At 36.1% G+C, this 20,198-nt stretch overlaps 1 pseudogene; it reads right to left on the reverse strand.

The window, feature by feature from the left end:
* Positions 1–15,113: 15,113 nt before the first annotated feature.
* Positions 15,114–18,740, reverse strand: LOC100946572 (annotated as a pseudogene).
* Between the last annotated feature and the right edge of the window lie 1,458 nt (positions 18,741–20,198).

Raw genomic sequence — 20,198 nt, forward strand, 5'->3', positions numbered from 1 at the left:
AAAAAAAAAAAAAAAATTAGCTGGTCAAGGTGTTGATCACATGTGGTCCTAGCTACTTGGGAGGTGGAGCAGGGAGAATCACCGAAGCTCAGGAGTTTGACGTTGCTGTGAACTATGATGATGTCACTGGACTCAGTCCAGGTGACAGAGTGGTGATTCTGTCTCAGAAAAAGAAATGAGAATAAATATACATATTTTCTCCCTTCTTCTCTTAATTGATTTGAGACAAACAAATTCCTCCAGTGAGAAGCTAAAGAATTCCACATGAGACAGAAGCCAAGGGACATGTTTAATGGGAAGTAAAATAAGAAATGACAACATCAGAAAATAAAGAGTTCCAGAGAAACAAAGGAGAAGAATTTAAACGGAGCAAAGTATTTCAGTGTTCACTGGATGCCAAAGTTGTGACAATTCAAAGACTTGACATATGCTGCCATAATTTGCAGAGCATATGATCTTCTATTTAAAGAAAAACAATGGAACCAATGGCAATACTTTTAGAACTAACAGGGTAGTTGAGGCAGCTTTCCAGATGCAAAAGCTATGCTATTTGCTTTATCAATAATAATGAATTATGAAATTTAAAAAAATTGAGGTACCATTTATAATAGCAACAATGTCTATGCAGTGTAGTTTTTGTATTCTAAATGCTAAACATAGATGGTCCTACCTAAAATAGAAGAAATTTCATACTTTTAGAAGGAATGATACCAGTTCTCTACAAATTAGTTCTTTTGGTGAATACAATGCAAATAAAAATTCAAGTTGGTTATATTTTTTTCTGCTCATATTCTTTTGAATTTTTAAACCTGTATTTTTATTAACTTATTTATTCATTTTTGCTGTTTCTCTTGATTTCAGTAAAGAAGAGAGAGCGTGATGGCACATGCAACGTTTTCTTCGTAGCCATTTTTTCTATCCTGAAAAGACCTTGATAATTATTTCCAACTTCCTTTTCCTCAAACCCACAATAACATCTCGCTGCCCGTGCCTGGATCCTTTCCCAGCTGAACCTCCACACTGAGCTTTATTTATGCTTTCTTCTTTATTTACGATGAAAGCTCAGTATCTGACATTAAAAGATGCATGAAAGAGTAAACTGAAAAATGTTTCCTCAGAGTCGTCCTTCACTGTTCTGTCTGTGAAGCCGTAGTTTTCAGAATAAGTAAAAATATTGGCAGAGAGCTAAATGATGCCAACAACTTCAGAAACTGAGGAATCAAATGGGTGGGCTTTGCCACACCGAGGTGGAGAGCAACACACCTGCTTTCAGTTCCTTTCCTCTCCGTCTTCTGTATAGGTCCTTAGTGGGCCTCTGCCCCCCCAGGGAAAGCTGAATGTCATAGCCTCTGCTGCTGCTAATGTGGGGATGTAAGTACCTTCCAGCCAGCGAATATGAATGGAAGAAATGTTTTCAACTATTGGATCATGCCCTTAAAAATGAAAGTTCATACCTTCCCTATTTCTCTTCCCCTTCCCAAGGATGAAATGTGGATGTAGAGGTAGGTGAAAGTTGCATTTTAGGGGTGACAGAGTAACAAGAGGGAAATACCTAAGTGGAGATGGCATGCCAGCCCAGGAATGTTGGGCCAAGCTACCATTTTGGAGAGAGAGAAAGAGAGAGAGAGAAATAATGTCCCTCCTTTAAGTTACTGTATTTGGGGGACTCTTGTCACAGAGTGTAGCTTTTATCCGATCGCCCATAATTTGCCACCCAAATTTAGTGTTAAGGTTTCTCTGAAGATTTCCATGAAGCGTTATTCATTTTACGTCTACAACAATGAATACTATCAATGGATAAAACTGAGCATTGAACTAAAATTCACATTTTATGCCCCCTCTGTATTTGTGTTTCTGTGTATGTATATACAGATTTACGGTTGTTGGAATTACTGCTCTAAAAAATTGAAACTGTGACAAAGACAACTATAGTGTAAGAGTTGAGTACAGAAATGTCATTTTACATGTGAACTTTCAACTTTCAACACATTTTGGAAATCTCTTCCTAAGAGTTTAGGTGGGCATATTATCTTTTTAAGAGTGTTTTTAACAGTGCTTCCTAATTTGTAAATTTTGTGAATAACTCTATAGTGTGAGTTAATACTTTCTTATAAGGGAAAAACAAAATCTGTGTTAAATAAAAAATGAAAGCGTATAAGTGAAGTACAAACGCTAAAGATTTTTACCAATATTTATTTGAATGTTATTCAACTGTAATTAAATAAATTGATTCATTTAAACTTCGTAACAACCTTTTACACTGATAAGGAAACTGAGGCAGAGAAGCATGAAGTAACTTCCATGTTAACCTTCATTTAAGAAGGGAAAAAAACTAAGATTTGAACAAGCATTCTGGCTACAGAGTAAGTCCTTTAACTTCTTCTATTCTCTGAAGGTTGTTATCAGCCAACTAGTAGTGATGGATTGTTGATGGATAAGATTTGAGAAACATCAGAGCAACTGTCCAATGTACAAAAGCTCCTTTTCCAATGAAAAGGGAAAATTATCCAAGTTTATATCTAAATTCATTTGTTTATAATGACAACATATACTAGTGAATGTTAGTTCTGTTTATTGGGGACAAGTAGACATGGCATATTTTTGCTCTAAATAGTAGATTCAAATTAATGAAAGTTTGCAAGTTGGAGGTACTTATGAAAAGAGGAGCTTCTGGTGATGACACAGTGGAGGGTGGTAGCTAGGACAACATATCAAACAAACAAATGCAATCAGGCTTGAACTTGGACTTGCATTTAACTAAAATTCCCCTAAATCTCAGGCACTAAATATAATGAGACATCTTTCATTAGCAAGAATTCCATCAATGTATTCCTATAAACAACTTCTTCTTCTCCTTCTCCTTCCTCCTCCTCTTTTTTTTTTTTTTTTTTTTGAGACAGAGTCTCACTTTATCGCCTTCAGTAGATAGAGTACCATGGCGTCACAGCTCACGGCAACCTCCAACTACTGGGCTTAGGTGATTCTCTCGCCTCAGCCTCCCTAGTAGTTGGGACTACGGGCACCTGCCACAATGCCCAGCTACTTTTTTCGTTGCCATTTGGCCTCGGCCAGGTCCAAACCTGCCACCCTGGGTGTATGGGGCCAGTGCCCTCCTCACTGAGCACAGGCACCACCCCCTGTAAACTACTTCTTGATAGTGCATTAAATATTTGAGTTGGATGAATATTTTACTTAAGAAAATAGATATTTGAGTTAGACATTCAAATAAGAATTCAGTTATCCACTCAGGGGAGTAGTAAAATGTGCAGAGAATTGGGAATTAGATGTCTTATCTTTGAACTCCATGTAAACAACTTACTAGGTGTAAGACACTGGACAAATATACAGCCTCTCTGACTCTACATCACTAAAAATCTGATTTCATAAAACTTATCTCTTGGGATCATTATCAATATTAAATAAACTAATGTATGTAAGGTACCTAATACTGTGCTATGCCCACAATGACCCTGATACCACTCCCATTTTACCAGCACTGAACATGTTTCTGGATACTATATAATTTTATTACTTAAATATCCTGTGATGCCTGTATTCTTATCAATTAAATCTTCTTAATTAATAAGCTATACCTACTTTAAATTTAGACCTCATAGAGTCATACTTATTAAATGGTTTTCATATTCATTCATATACAAGCACTGAGGAATGATAAACTAGTCTACAAAACACAGTATGTGTATTTTAGAATGTTCTTAGGTATATCCTGAAGATATGAGAATCTGAAAAGAAATTTCTCTTACATCTGAGAGCCAGGAGTTAATCTCTCTCTATATATCTCTGTCTGTCCATCATCTGTCCATCCATCCATACATAAATCCATCATCTGTCCTTCCATCCATCCATCCAACATCTCTCACTCACATATAATCTTAATTCTTAACAACTTCTTATGAATCTTACCCCTTTCTTTTTATTTTGCTACCTCTAACTTCTCTCTCCACTACATTTTTTCTGTACTAAAAGTGTAGGCTGAAGTCTAGAGCAGTGATTTTCAACCTTTTTTAATCTCAGGGCACACTTGAACCTATAGTCAAACTCTGTGGCACACTTAAACTATGTTGATTAAAGAAAGTAAAAAAAGAATATGCTTACTGTACTTTGAACTTCTTTTGAAAATAATTTAACTAATGGTCTTGAAAAAATATCATGGCCCACCTAAGACCAGTTGAAAATCACAGATGTAGAGAAAAGAGACTCAAGATAAATGTTTATTTCTCTTAATCTAATTTGTCTACGGAGAAGCTGCAGGTTGTCCCTCCCACATTTAGAGACCCAAGGTCCTTTTTTCTTTTTACTTTTCCATATGATACAACAAAGTCACCACGACTTCCAGATAACAGCCTGGTAGCAGAAGTAGAGAGCACAGAATTTCCTTTTAATTGGTCTGGTGGATGTTGTAAAGATAATTTTCATTCTTATACTACCGGCTGCAGTTTTGTCATACGGCCACACTTAGCTGCAAGGGCCGGGGAGAAATGTGGTGTCTAACCAAGGAGCCAGGCGTCCTGCTGTCACCTTTTTATGGGAAAAGTGAACTTTTGGAGGACAAGTAGCAGTCTATGACACTTCTGGTAAACACTAAACCTAGTCAAGTTCTGTTTACCTTAAAAAAAAAGTTCAATAAAAACATTACAACATTTTCGTCTCTGCTTTACCTTCTGGGTTTATTACTTCGTTTTTCCCATGTGCAGCCAAACTTCTCACGTGTTGTTTTCATGCACTGTGGGTGTTTACATGTCTCTTCCTCATTCCTGAACCTGTGTGGCATTCTCTCCTGTCTTTTATAAAATCAACGTGTCTCTTTCCATAGTTTTAGATTTAGTATTAAGGTGTGATTACTATAATCGTTCGCTGAAAATGATTATGGAGTCAGATAGTCCTAGGTGGTGAGTTAGAACAGTGAAAATGAGAGCACTATTATCATGCTGGTGTTCTTCTTAGAAGACAAAGAGTGCCCCGCGTGATTACTGGTTTCTTCTACCATTTCAATGAGGACTAAGAGAGAAAAGCATGAGAGTCCATGAAGCCGTGATTACATGCGGCAAGGCAGGAACCAAGTACTTTGCCTCAGTTGTCTTTCTAGTGACTAGTACAATGTCTGAGATAGAGAAAGCACTAAATAAATGTTAGGAAAAAATAGGAAATTAGAACTGGTCGTGTATTTATCATATTGGTTTAACTTTTCGGTGGCTCAGAGTTGAAGTGGATCACTTAACTCGTCCAACTGTACAAGACCTTATGACGTTCAGCATACGTGGGCTTCCTTCTGTGGAAGTGGCACAGTGGGAAGCAAGGCTTGGGTGTAAACATAGGCTTTATTAGTAAATAGTAACATTCTTGAGTTCATTTACACTCCAAATAATACCTCAAGTGTCTCATCTACAAAACGGGCATAGCACCATGTACTTCATAATGCTTTTGCAGTGAAGTAATGTAAAGGAACTTAACTATGATGTCTCCAGAATTTGTTGGTTCTCTTCCTACCCATTTAACTATTTTTTAAATGTACATTTATGTATTTCTTTTCTTTGCACTCACAAATATATGATGGTGAAAGTGAATATATTTTTCCTTTTGAGATTCACTCTCTTCCCCATAGTTCTCTTCACAGTACAACCTACAATTAAACGAATTAAAGCTTATACTGAAGGATTAAAACCCCAGGTCATCTTTGTTTACCTGAATATGCACCTAGCACAGGTCCTTATGGTGTCACATTTGTATTGTTTTTTTTCTTTCTGGTTAAAATATATAGCAAGATTTTCTTAATAAAGCAAGTGAGTTCAGTTTGTTTATAATTGCACACCACAGAATTTCCCTCTCTTAGTTTTACTAAGTGGAGATTCCCAAACTGAAAAAAACCTGGCACACTATGGAATCTTCCCTGTCTTAGTTTTAATAGTGAAGATTCCTAAACTAAAATATATTAAATATGTTAATATTTTATATATATTATATTCATATATTATATATATATTATTATATATTAATATATTTTTAAAAATCTTATGATTTTGCATCAGGGATGATTATATAATGTTATTTTCATATATATTACCTCATAATCTTACTGAGTTTAAACTTATAGGAACTACAGAAGAAAGACTCTCTTCTGAAAATTTATTTCACTATCTTTTAATTCAAATACAGTACCAGTTAACAGAACCCCCAGTTCTGTTCTTAATCGTTCTTAACAGCAATGTGGTTGTGAGTATAGAACTATCCATTTTCATATCAAGACATAGCAAGAAGCTTTATTTGCTAAATGCAAATTATAAAATGATATAACAAAGGAACAAACTGATTATGCCCTTTATCCATGTACATAATTTAAATTAAACTTTAAAACGACTTCTGAAAAATATGCCCGTAGTCTCTCACTCTTTGTGTGACCGTAGTCTCTCACTCTGAATAGTTTTCTTTGCTCTTCTCCCCTCTTTCCTTACCAATCTCCATTATCCTTGCAATACATTTGAAAATTCCAGTTGTCTGGATCAATATTTCTGTCGGTTTCATTTTGCTTAAATCCTACGCACTGTTGCAGGCCAGCAGAGTCACATGAGCGCTGTCACATGCTTTTTTGTTGCTAAGGGCAACTCTACAGATGGCGAAAACTGGGTATTTGAAGTCACATGTTAGACACACAAACATAATGGTTTGAAACAGCTTAGACCATCCCAGGGCAGTTTGCCTTTAAGTGTTATGATTTTATATGCCATGTGATCACTCAACCTTTTAAATACCATACTGAACCACAGTAAATAAAATTATTTCCTTGTTAGGATATTATTAAATCACTAAATTGCCTTTATGACTAGGTTAAAGGATTCCTATTAAATCACTGAATTGCTTTTATGACTAGGTTATAGGATTCCTAACAAACCAATACCTTACCCTGAATAATGATAATAGACTATATAAACTGTCTTTGATTCTTCAGTTTCTCTTTATCTTGATTTTAATAGCAACCCATATTCGATCTCATTTCAAACACAAGAAAAAGATACAAAATAGGTAAAACACAAACTTACATGTAAAAAGAGATATGGTCAAGTCGTTATTACAATTTAGTGTTTAATTTTGTTATCTCTGAATCGTGCATCATACATGCTGTTGTTCTTAGGATTTTATTTCCAATGAATGTGTTTCTGACTAGGGGATCTCACATACCTTTTAAAAATAATTACTACTTACGATCTAGATATAGATAAATAAAAATAAAATATAGATAAGTAATGACATTTATGATGTAAATATTTATATCAAATGATATAAAATATCCTTATATTCTAAATCCAGCTTTGTTCTATTTTTTTCTTTCAGAGTAAAAATCCTTTTTCCTGGATCAGTGATTCTTACTGTGAGGCTTTGTGTGGATTTTGTTCATTCGGAACACTTGTCAATCATTTTGGTGAACAAAATTGAACAGATTATCTTAGGCCAAGCCGAATGTAATTTTCATGCAATGAAAGTTAAATCTCAAGTTAAGTCTCCACGGACAAAGAGAATTTAAAAGCTGAAGCAATTATTCAGCTAATTAAAGTAAGAGAGGATGGAGCACACTGCCTAATCTAACTCACTGAGGCATTACTTGATTTTCACGTTGCTATTGCATATAAAAATTAACACTGTTATTGAATCATCTAGGACCTCTAGATATTTGAAGGCACAAAAAGAGAATTTGGTTTTTAGGTACCATTTATTTACATCTGTATTACCTCTGTGTTCTTCATGTTTGGGTAAAGATGAAAGAATGTGGATTTAAGTCAGAAATCAGGATTTAAATTCCTCCTTTCTCACTAACTAGCAATATGATCTTGGATCTCATTTATGTGTGTCTGAGTTTCTTCATTAGGTAAACTAGAAAGCCACGTGAGATTCGAATGTGTACTTGTAAATGTAGTTTTAAATGATATATTTTCATACAAATAAGTGTCATGCTTGTTAGGTACTGGTTTGCTATTTTAGGATCTTGCTGTAGTTAGCTCCCACACAGAAAAAAAGAATGAGATGAGGCCAAAATGAAAAACAATACCAAAGAAACAAACAAACAAACAAAACTACAAGGTAAAATCAACAATATTATCTGACTGGCTTTAGCCCAACAAGCCCATTTAGCATAGGAAACTTTTCATTTCACTATGCTCAGAAGATCTGGCCAGTTGACTCTCCTTTCTTTGACTCTTTAACAATATCCACTTAAATATCTGGACTCTGAACCAGTTAACCCACTTTCTGGCTTTGAGAATAATCCCTCTGGTAGCATGAAGACTCAGCATAGAGGAAATCAGCCATTCTCTGTCTCCTACATTTCCTGAGAGCATAGAACACCCACTGGTGTTAACCCTCCAGTTAGGAACCACCCACCTAGTGTAGGCAGCCATGCTGGCCATCTAATATACATCCCTGCTTTCTCTAATGGTACCAATAGTTACTCCTCTTCCAATGGTGGTTCCACCTCTAGTCACCTCCAGAATCAAGACAAAAACACGATTCTGTGATTTGCTTTGAGAATGAAGTTATTGCTGCCCTAGCCACAACCTCCATGTGGCCACAACCTCTTCTGCATGGACTGTGCCAACAAAATCTGTGAAAAGAGAACGCCATCATGTCCAGTTTGCCTGACAGCTGTTACTCAGGTAATCCAAATTCACTCTTATATATATATGTATTTATATATATAAATACTATATCTCTATATGGACTCGTAAAGGCATGGGTATAATGGTACCCCCCAGTAAACTTCCTAATGAATTCTTATGACTGTTATCAGGCTTTATTGGGATTAGGCTAAAGTTGTTAGTAAACTTATAAAAGGCTACTATGGTAACACTAAACCTCAGTGGTCTCTTGTCTATTAGTTTGGTTTGAATTATTAATACTATCCTGTAGACCCAGAGATATAGCTTATCTAAGAATTGCTAAAGCTGAAGTTCACCTTGGCTGAGTGAAGATAACCATAGGTTGTGTGAGCCTATGAGAAAGTGTGTATGTCTGAGATTTCAAAACAGTGGGTCCCAAAGCCTCACCACAGTAAGAGTTGATGGAAGGTACTTAGCATTACAGATGATTCAGACATTTCCAGTGCTGCCTTCTTTATACTGCCAGTTTTGACAAAACAGGCTTGTTTGTTTTTTATTTTACAACTTCCACCTAATTCTGCAGGATTGCAAGCAACTTTTTAATGCATTGTGATTACTTATTGGACTTATTGGTAATAATAGGGCTGATGACAGTTTACTAGACCACTGGTTATAATTTGGGACAAAACTTCTCCATTGACTTTCATCTTGCCCAGAGTGCTCAAGGCTGGTATAATCAATGGATCAGGAATGCAATTGTGAAATCCCACCAGTTGCATCTGTTGGTGAATGTGGAAATGGCCACCTGGGTTTTCCCATATCAGGAAGGGGTTTGGGCTGGCACTATATGGGCTAATAATTTTTTTTTTTTTTGGCCAGCACTGGGTTTGAACCCATCACCTCCAGCATATGGGGCCGGTGGTGCCCTACCCTTTTGAGCCACAGGCGCCACCCTATATTGGCTAATAATTGAGAATGTGAATATCCATTCACTAGTTCGATCAAGCTGCTAATTTTTAAACTATAGGTCAAAATGTGAAACATTTTATATTTAATCCATATTTGTCTTCCACATTACAATTATATGTTTATTTTTTAGTAATTCAGGTGTGGGAGAGGGAGAAAGAGATAATAATGCCCTTGGCATAATTCATAAAAACAGCTGCCTGTGACAACCTCCAATAAGTTTACTTCATTTCAAAACTATTTCCAATCATAAGGAAAGATTTATTTAAAATACACTTGTACATTTCACCTATGGATGTCCCCAAATCTGTGTTGGCATTGAAAGTACAAAACATTGTACTAGTGGGTTTTTCTACTAATTTCTACTAATTATTTTTCGAAGCACTATTTTCCCAACACAAAGAACTTTTTTTTCTCAGTATAATGAAAATTGAAATCCTGTATGTATTCAATAGTAAATAGATTTTATTTTTTATTTCCACTTGAAGAGTTATATTTCATATAAAAGTTTATGAATAATGATTTTAATTTTAATTTTAATTTATAAAAAATTGCCTTGGTGGCATATTATCATGTAATGCTAATGGCTGGTAGGATAGTTAAATGTCAGTATTGAAACCTAATGTCTAGCGGCCGTAGTACAGATATGAATGAATGTTCACCATGTGTAGCAGCCCATATGGCATATGGCTAGGAGGAGGGAGAGTTATAAGAAATACGTGTAGAGTTCAATAATGGAACACCTTGGTGAAAAGGGCATGGAGAGGGATTTGGCTCTCCTAAGAAGCATAAGAGCTGGCAAGAGAAGAGCACTGGTGAATTGGCAGTCTCTACACCTGTGGTGTTGAGAGGCACGAGATCAGCCTTGTATTAGGCTAGGGGAGAAGGCAGTTGGGAGCATGCGCATTCTGTCATGGACAGCTCACTCTGAGTCTGTCACTTCTGCCTGCAGAACGCCAGCAGGGCTTTCTCTGCTGAAGATCACTAAGCTCTGCTAAAGACTAAGATCTATCTTTCTAAGAAGACTGCTTTACTCTCTCAAAGACTCTCTCTCTCCCTCCCCTGCTAAAGTAGATAGCCCTAAGGCACCTAAGAGAAATTGCTCCAGAGCAAAGTAGCTTAGTGGTCCATGTCCAGATCCTGGTTAAGCCGGGCCTGAGACCTGGCCAGTCCTGGGCCCTGACAACCAAGCATGTATTTTGTATTTTGTTGCATTGTATGTTGCAACTAATAAGCTGAGGAGCTGACATATACTACTGTTTCTGCAAAGCACAAACTAAGAATGATAAATTATCAATATAGTTTAGTATTTGCTAATTTTACTACACTCTTTTGTGATGTATATGTAGGGAAGTCACAGGGATTACAAAGTAAATTTAAGTTTAAAACCATATATTTTATGATAAGGGGCCTTTAACTTAAGATGGCCAAAGCACTGATACTATATATTTGCTGTAAAGAGAATTATAAGATATTAAAAGTTACTGAATAAAGACTTGTTTCCACTATAAAAACAATATTATCTGAATTTTAAAATAAAAATATTGCCTAATAGCATCATTTGAAATATAATCTGATTGTGTGCATTTATTTATTTCTGTTTATAGTTTAAGAACCTATATCAAATATGACAAATGAAGGCATTGATAATAAAAATACATAAAAATTTTCCTGTTATGCATTACCAAGAATAGTAATATCATTTGGAACATTCTTAGAGGATATGCTTTTATCTTACATTGCCTACTCAGATATAATTTTCCACAAGAGTCCTTCACCAAAATTAAGAAAATTGAACTATTTAAATGACATTCATTGTACTAATCAGCATGTGCTTCTTTTTACTAATGGAATCAAAAGTAATGGGAATAAAATATATATTTAACTATATGATTTAGTTATGTAGGCAAAAATCATCAATCTAAGAGAGATAATGGTCTTAAAGATCTTTTAGCCCTGTCATGCTGCAAATACCATCAATTATGTTATCAATCAGACAGTCTGAGTAAAATTGTGAAATGGCTTGGTTCAAGACAGAAACCTTAATGAAAGAAACAGGATTATAATTCATATTTTATCATTTGCATAGATTTCAATGAAACCATAAAAATAATCTCAATGATTCAGACCTGAGTCGCTCCTCTTATGCAGCCCCTATTATTTTATACTAATTTCCTACAAAGTCATTGAATTTTACATTCTGTTTACCTTGAGAGTTGGTCTTGCTTTTTCTCAAAGAAGATGGGGGAGGGATTAGTTAGTATTAGACAGGTGGCTTCCGTGCAGCCCCCTAAACCGAGTGTAAGTTATGTATATTGGAAAATCATACTGCACTTTCTCTTTGGGGGTTACACTTTGGAGGTCTCAGCTTTTGTTAGGGATGCTATTTCTGTTGTGTTCTTTGTTTTATGTTAGGCCAATTTAGACATGAATCTTAGCCTTTTTAATAGTTCGCATGAACAATCCACTTGGACCAGATATTTTATGAGTTTCAGTGCCCTCAACTGTGTATTTGGGCAGAGTCACTGTGGTAGCAGGTGGCAGTCTCCCATGCCTTGCCCACCACTCTGCCCTTCCTATCTTGATCTTGACCTTTAGCTCTTCCTCCTAAATTTCTCTCCTGTAGGGCAAGTTAGCTCAACACCTAGAATCCCCAGTTCATGTGACTACTGTGTTTTAAAATAAGAACTTGGCAATGTATCATCTATATAAAAAAAATGAAAGCAAAAACAAATAAACAAACAAAACACATAAAACAAACCCCTTGGAGGACGGAGAGAAAGAATAAATCTAATCAGAGACACAGTCAACTCTGAGAAGATACATCCCAAGAGATAATAAATAATTTGGTAGTGCTTAACGGATGTGATTTTAGGTTTCACTAGGTTTGAGGACAGAAGTCTAGCCCTTGTTTAGAAGTTAATGTTCTGGGCTCCATTCATTTGGATCACTCTCAATAGTCACAACTCCACTCCAATCCCGAAGTCTGATTTCTCTCCTTGATCTGTGTTGTGGAGTGTTGGCAATCAATACTAGCAGGCTAGTGCCAATGCCTAGTTACGGAAGGGCAAAGCAACTAGATTCAGCCTATGTTCTAACTGGGTTGAGGTCCACTAGATAATTCAGGTTCAACTACGTTTTTCCTTTTAAATCTGCTTTTGGATTTTCTTTGACCTTACCACGCATCATTCAAGCTTCCTAACCTGATGGAATTGATCCCAGAGGGGATCAGTAGATGACACAATTAAGGTATTAACACTTATTAGGTAAGAGAAAATAGCAATGTTTAAAATAAATTCAACCTCTTGTTTCAATTTCACTTAGTCACATTATTTTTACATATCGGCAGATTGCCTCATATCAGTTAAGAGTAAAATAAACATAAAGCAACTAGCTAAGAACATTCTCAATATTAATAATTTGACTATTAAGCAACCATAAGAAATGATGTTTGTATATACTCTTCTGTTTTACCTCAGTCTAAAATTTTGCTTTAATTCTCATCCCCCCCCCCCAAAAAAAAGGTCAGAGTTGTAACTATTCAACTGTATATTTATCCCAACTGGTACATTTTTGATGTCTGCTGTGTTTCAGAACTGTTCTATGCTATGAGAATTTTAGACAAGTCTAAGAAGTGGACTTTGACTTGAAACAGATAACTATGCTCAGGTAAATAAAATATAACTACTGTAATAATTTGGTGAACACCAAGTAAATATTGAATCCGTAAAATAAATTAGTGTTTTGGTTTTTTTTTTTTTTTTTTTTGGCTAGGCTGCAACATGTTTATTGCGTCTCTTATTTTTGCTAGGTATTTTGATTGGTAATTGGAACACAGTGCTGAGAAAGGTAGAATCTTTGCCCCTATGGAAGAAAACAAATACTAAACACATAACAGCAAGAATGAGACCAATGATCAAAAGTCTCACAAGCATCACAGGGAAAATATATCAGATACTGTGAGGCTCAGTTATAAAGAATAGTAAGCTACGAATAGCCAGAGGAAGTTACATTTACACACAGGGGTAAGGGCAAGAGGAATTGGACGTGGATACAGAGAAGAGAGGAGAATGGCACAGAGGAGGAAGGACATGGGATGGTGCTGGGTGAGGGAGGACTCTGAGACATTTGGGGATGGTAGTGAGCCGGGATGGTGGTGAGAGAACCAGCACAAGATGAAGAGGAAGGGCAGCTATGTCCTGAAGAATATCATAGGGCATAGAAGAACTTTTATTTAATTTCCTATATACAATCAAAACCTATTAATAAGGTTTTAAGCAAGGGAGTAAGTAGTGTGATCAAATGTATCTTTGTAAACATCTCACTAAGGCTAAAAGAGAATGAATTATGGGCACTAGAGGGACCTATTCAGTCTGGGTAATACGGGATTAAGCTTTGGTCTGGGAAAGTGGCAGCGTTAATAGAGATAAATAAAGGAATTAAAACTGTATTTATGAAGTAGAATTAAGAGTGCTCAGGGTGATTCATGTGAGCTGGAGTAACTGGATAAGTTGGTGATGGGAATGGAAGGACGGATAGTTCTATGTGGAGAACAAAGGGAGGAGCTGTTCAGGGAGGCCCTGGTGCGCACACGTGGTAAAGGGGTGTGGAGGATGGCGATGTTTATTGATGGGCTCAGATAGACACAGGAATCAGAATGTCTGGATGTTAATGTCTTGATTCTATAGAAGAATGAGGGACCATCTGCCATTTGAACAAGCACATTTTATATTAGCAGTATTTCTCTTGAAATGAAGCACAGGGTGTATTAGAATTAGAAGAAAGAGAGAGAAACATACTGATTATAAAACTATGGCAAATAATAAGCCAAGGGAGCAATGCCTGTGGCTCAGTGAGTAGAGCGCTGCCCCATATACCGTGGTGGCAGGTTCAAACCCAGCCCCAGCCAAACTGCAACAAAAAAATAGCGGGCGCCTGTAGTCCCAGCTACTCAGGCAACAGAATCGCCTAAGCCCAAGAGCTGGAGGTGGCTGTGAGCTGTGTGACATCATGGCACTCTACTGAGGGTGATAAAATGAAATTTGGTCTCTAAAAAAAATTTAAACAAAGGACAACCTACTCCCAATATGAAAATGCATGAATTGATATTTCACAATATGAAGTATAAACAGCCAGCAAACTTACGAATAAGTGATTAATTTTAGCAGTAATGAAATAGGCTGGTAACTGTATGTAACAAGACACCATTTAAGTTATGCAATTGAAAAAATATCATTTTTAAATGATAACACTGATTTTTTTTAAGTGTGATAAAACAGATACACACTGCCGGAAATAGGATTTGAAAGAAATGTTATAAGATCATTTTAAATTTCAGTAATTCATAACAATTTCAGTCATTTTCTACCTCTTTGCATTATCTTTAAAAACCAATAAAAGTTTCACACAAACCTGTACACACAGATGTTATTTACAATAAGAAGAGTTATAATAAAATACATAGTCAATAGTGTCCATTTAAACATACAAATTTTGTATATTTGTGAAAAATAAAATACATTTTTTGTGTGTGTGTGTGGCTTCAGATGCTGTTTACTGCTTCTTAGACCTTTAAGAAACATTCTTAATGAACTTTATAGAATTCTGAGGACAGGTTTGTTTGTTTGGTTTTTTTTCAAGTTTTAAACTGCTTCATTATGTATAAGAGGTCTGGGTATAGCTGTAGCATTTCATATGCCTTCTGAGAGAAATAAGACAGTTTTCTTGGCCACTGAAGATGTTTCTCACGTGATCAAACAACTGTTTATACATCTTGATCCTATTCTTTTTTTTACTGTGTGTTTCTTTGGAGTTAAAATGGCTATGATATCCTCATCAAAAACAGTCTTTAATCCCTTCTGGATTAAAGCTGAACATTCCACATAGCAGCATGCTCCTATCTCTTTTGCTAGTTTCTGTCCTTGTTCCACACATATAGGTTTTTCTTTCATATCATTCAGTCTTGCTAAAATTTGGGGTCATCTCGGAGATCAATCTGAGTTCCTATTAATAAAAAGGGTACATTTGGTGCGTATTCCTTAAGCTCTGGTACCCACTCCTCTTTGACATTTTGAAATGAGGCTGGATTTACCACAGAGAAGCAAATAAGGAAGATGTCGGTCATTGGGTAAGATAAAGGCCTCAGACGGTCATAGTCTTCCTGTCCGGCCGTGTCATAGAGTCCCAGGAGGTACTGCTTGCCCCCCATGGTGACACTGACACGAAGTGACGTGGGGCCGGTGTGTGATGTGGTCCCAGTTGTCCACCCCAGGTCCCATACCCACTTCTCTCCCGGGCCTCCCAAATGTTTCCCCCAGGGGCTTGGGGAAATAGGGGAGGAGGCTATGGAAGGTCACTGAGGTTGGCCCAGGGCCATAAAATACATATTTTAAAACCACAGTTTTTACCCACTCATAATAAAAGTTACACTTCCAATCCTTTATGTTTTAAAAATTTCTATTGTCTTATTTGTTTTTAATAACTGGAAAATAGAATAAATTCTACTTCGCAAAGCTACTGTGATAGTTTATTACAGAATTATTAAACTAGACTGGTGATGATAAGGATAAAAAGGAAACAAAGAGGTATGAGAAACTTTTGTGGGAAAAACTAATACAATTCAGTGGCTTAATATTCTGACAGAAGAATAGGATCATATTTAGCTTCTGGGTGATGAGAAAATAGCAGAGCTCTGGTTAAGGAAAAAAGTTCATAACCTTATGGGGAGGCAGATGAAAAGTTTAGTGCTGGAAACATTTAATGAAAAATATTCTACAGAAGAAATAAAACTGGAGCTTAGGGAAAGGGTCAAGTGGATAAATTGGTATAAGAGAAGAGAGAGAAAGAATATGAGAATACTGAGGACTGGACCTAATATCCTACTGTTCAAAAGCTTGCATTTAGCATTTCAATAATAGAGATAATAGGATTTGTATTTAAAGTCAGTAACTAGAAGACTAATATTTTTTGACAGCTGCATATACACTCACTGGACGAGATTATAAGTTAACTTGCTTAAAGCTATTGACTTTAGTTATGTCTGGGCACTGTGGCTTTACTGTGGAGACATGCCAGATGTAATTTACATTATGTAGGTATTAAGGACAGATCTTGTGATGTAGCTGGCTACGTTTCAGAAAGAAAGTTTTTGATTTTAAGAAATTTTCTAAGTTGTACTTCTTAATGATTACTTATTCAACTGGTTTCTTTTGGCATACATTGGTTTTATAAACTAATATCTTATGACTGTACTTTACATGAAAGACACAAAGAATGTTAATTGGACATGATTTTCTAGCTGTTGATTCAATATGTGAAGCACTATAAAATCTCTTTCTAGCACTTGTTTTAAGAACAATTCAACATTCTTTAATGCAAATATTTCAAATCAAATATAAGTAAAATACTCAAGTAATATTGGAAATTTTAGAAGAAAATTGTTTCTTTTAAAACTTCAAATATGAGTAGTATAATTAGATATTTGCAAAATAATTAGGAAATAAATTTTTTCCTTTCATTACAATATAAGGGCAATTTCCTTATTGGGAATTGACAATAAGTTGGTTGATAAACAATTGTTTAGTGAATGAATATGTCTTTTATCATCTTTATCCTCTTGAGAAAGGGTACAATAAAGCTGTGGATATTCATATTGTTTGAATATTCAAACCATGAAAGGAATTAGAATAAAAGGTCACAGCTCCTAAATGTAAATCTTTCCCTCAAAATTTTATTTTGAAAACTATCGGCTCACAGAAAAGAATTGTCAGTAAGTAAACACAGAGCTATCACCCAGATTCTATTGTTAACCATTTTTACGCTTTCTTGGTTACATAATAAACAGTCCCACTATCTATCAATCCATCTTATTCTATGATGTTTTTCCAGTAAGTTGTGGCCATGAATACACTCTCCGAGTATTTAATGATGCAACACATTAATTATGGTTGACGTAAAATACAATTAATTTTGAATTACGTAAATGTACCATTTGATCAGTTCAGGAACGGCTCATGGACCAACACATGTAGAACTCAACATTCCCATGAAGATGCAGGAGATTACTATAAATCCAGAAAGTTCCCTCATTCTCTTCCCTGTCAGACTTTGCTCCCACAATTCACTATTCTCAGGGTTTTTTTTCTGTAGCTTACCATTTTCTGGTCCAAAACTTCAAATAGATCATATACTATATATTCTTTTGTGTAAGATTTTTTTTTTCACTCAGCCTAGGTACTTGAGATTCCTTCCTGTTGTCGCTCTCCTTTTCATTGATAAATAGTGTCTTTCTTGTTGCACTGATAGGCTACCATTTATTTATCCTTCAATTGAGGGCATATGGGCTCTTTTTTATTTTGAGCTATTATGAATAAGCTATTATGAATGTTCTTGCGTATTTTCTGTGTAGGCATGAATGGGTGTTTTATTTTCCCTTGAATAAATTGTGGACCACTGAGTAGGTGTGTGCTTAGGTTTATAAAAGCTGCCAGACCTGTTTTTGAAAACCAACAACGTATAAGAGCTCAGTTTGTTCTCTGGGTTTACCCACATTTGATACGTTCAGTATGCTAACCATTTTGATAGATGTGAGATTTTAAAAATTTTACCAGTGTTCCTGTGTTCTTTTAGAGGTCACAAAGCATTTAGAGCATTTCAGTTTAGTTAGAAAGAATGCCAAAACACATGTAATGCTATAAAACTGATGTTTCTTTATCGTCTTCTTTTATGCCCTCATCTGCAGGATACCAGAACAAGTCTCAGTGCTTTCTTGTTTAAAAATAAAAAAGGAGCATGAGGAGAAAGGAGATTTAGGTGAGATAGCCTTGCACCAGTCTCTACAGATTTCATCAGGAGTTAAGAGGGAGTCTGAAAGACTCTCCAATAAGGTCACCTCCTGAGTACATTGGATACTTGCAATCTACTCTTGTGATACTTTATTAAGAAGGATGTGGTTCAGCTCCTTCCAGGGAAATACAAAAGATGTAAAGTCACCATCTTTTTTATGGCTGAATAGTATTCCATTCCATACATATCCCATAGTTTATTAATCCATTGGGCTGGTGGGCTTTTGAGTTGCTTCCTGTATATTAAAGTAGGGGTCTGGGGAGAGGATAGAAAGAGGAGAGAGGAGGATGGACAGAGATTGGTGAGCTCTCACCTGATGGGCATGTTGTGAGTGTATACAGCACACCCTTGGATGAAGGGCTCAATTACAACTTAAACTTTACCTTAGAAGCACAAGCACTGTGACCTAATCATTTCATTTGCACCCTCATATTAATCTGAATTTAAAAAAAAAGAAAGAAAAAACAAAAGATCTCCTCTTGGTGGCCTCAAAACCATCAGTTGTCATTAGAACAAGAGGACACAGTACACTGTAATTTTTTTTTTTTTGAGACAGAGTCTAACTATGTTGCCCTCTGTAGAGTGCTGTGGCATCATATTTCACAGCAACCTCAAACTCTCAGGCTTAAGTGATTCTCTTGCTTCAGTCTCCCAAGTAGCTGTGACTACAGGTGCCTGCCACAATGTCCAGCCATTTTTTGTTGTTGTTGTAGTTGTCATTGTTGTTTAGTAAGCCCGGGGTGGGATCAAACCCACCAGCCCCAGTGTATGTAGCCAGAGCCCTAACCACTGAGTTACGGGCATCAAGCTTACTCTGTATGCTCTTGATAAAAGGCTCATTCTTTACTTTCCCAAATATTATTCACAATCCACCTGGGCATGATGAGAATTCACCTTGTTATGCCCTAAACATGGGATTAATTCTGCCACACAAGAAGATGAGGACACCCCAGTCATGTCTCCTCTCCTGAGTTCCCATGTTGTTCTCTGGAAAGTGGAACAACAGTAACATTTAACTATAACAAATGACATAATGCATATTTTGTTTATATGGTTGGGACCTGTCACTAGTAGTATATTATAATCTCCATAGTCGCAGATGTGTTTTGCTTGCTTTGTTTACTGCGACCCTCAGTGCCTAGACAACCTGGCACACAGTATTTGTTTTATAAGCATTTGTTTAATAAATAAATATCTTTTGACAAAAGAGTTTCATGTCCTGAAATGGGAAAAAGAACTTTGACTTTTACACACAGGGTGGCCATAAAGTTTGAGTGCAATTGAAAGCAGTTTAACATAGTAAATTGCACACGAACCTCTGGACACCTACCTTGTATATATAAAAGAGAAAACCAAGCATACAAGTTATTAAGGAACCAGCCTTAGATCAAACACAGAGTTACATAGTAGCAATGCTGAACCATTGCTGACTAAATCAGAGTTCAAGGTCAGGAGACATTTACCCTATTTTCTCATATATAGCTGATACCTCTAAAATGTTTGATATTCCAGCTTTTGACTGATGTTTCCAGGAATAATGAGAACGTTGAAATAAGATTTTTCTTGTCTTAACTTCTGGGGCTCCTTAATCATCACAATGACTTAGATATTATTAATAGCCATCAAGTGAGAGGGACCATTTTATGGAGGAGAAAACTGAATCCCAGCAGAGTTAAGTAAGTTGGAATTTCATGTTTGGAAATCTAGCTCCAAGTTCTTCCTTTTAACTGCTACGTTTTTCTGCTTTTCAGATGCTTTTTTTCTTTTGCTTTTGCTTCTCAG

The sequence above is a fragment of the Otolemur garnettii genome, unplaced genomic scaffold, assembly GCF_000181295.1.
Source record: "Otolemur garnettii isolate 467f Iridium unplaced genomic scaffold, OtoGar3 scaffold00007, whole genome shotgun sequence".
Classification (NCBI taxonomy): domain Eukaryota; kingdom Metazoa; phylum Chordata; class Mammalia; order Primates; family Galagidae; genus Otolemur; species Otolemur garnettii.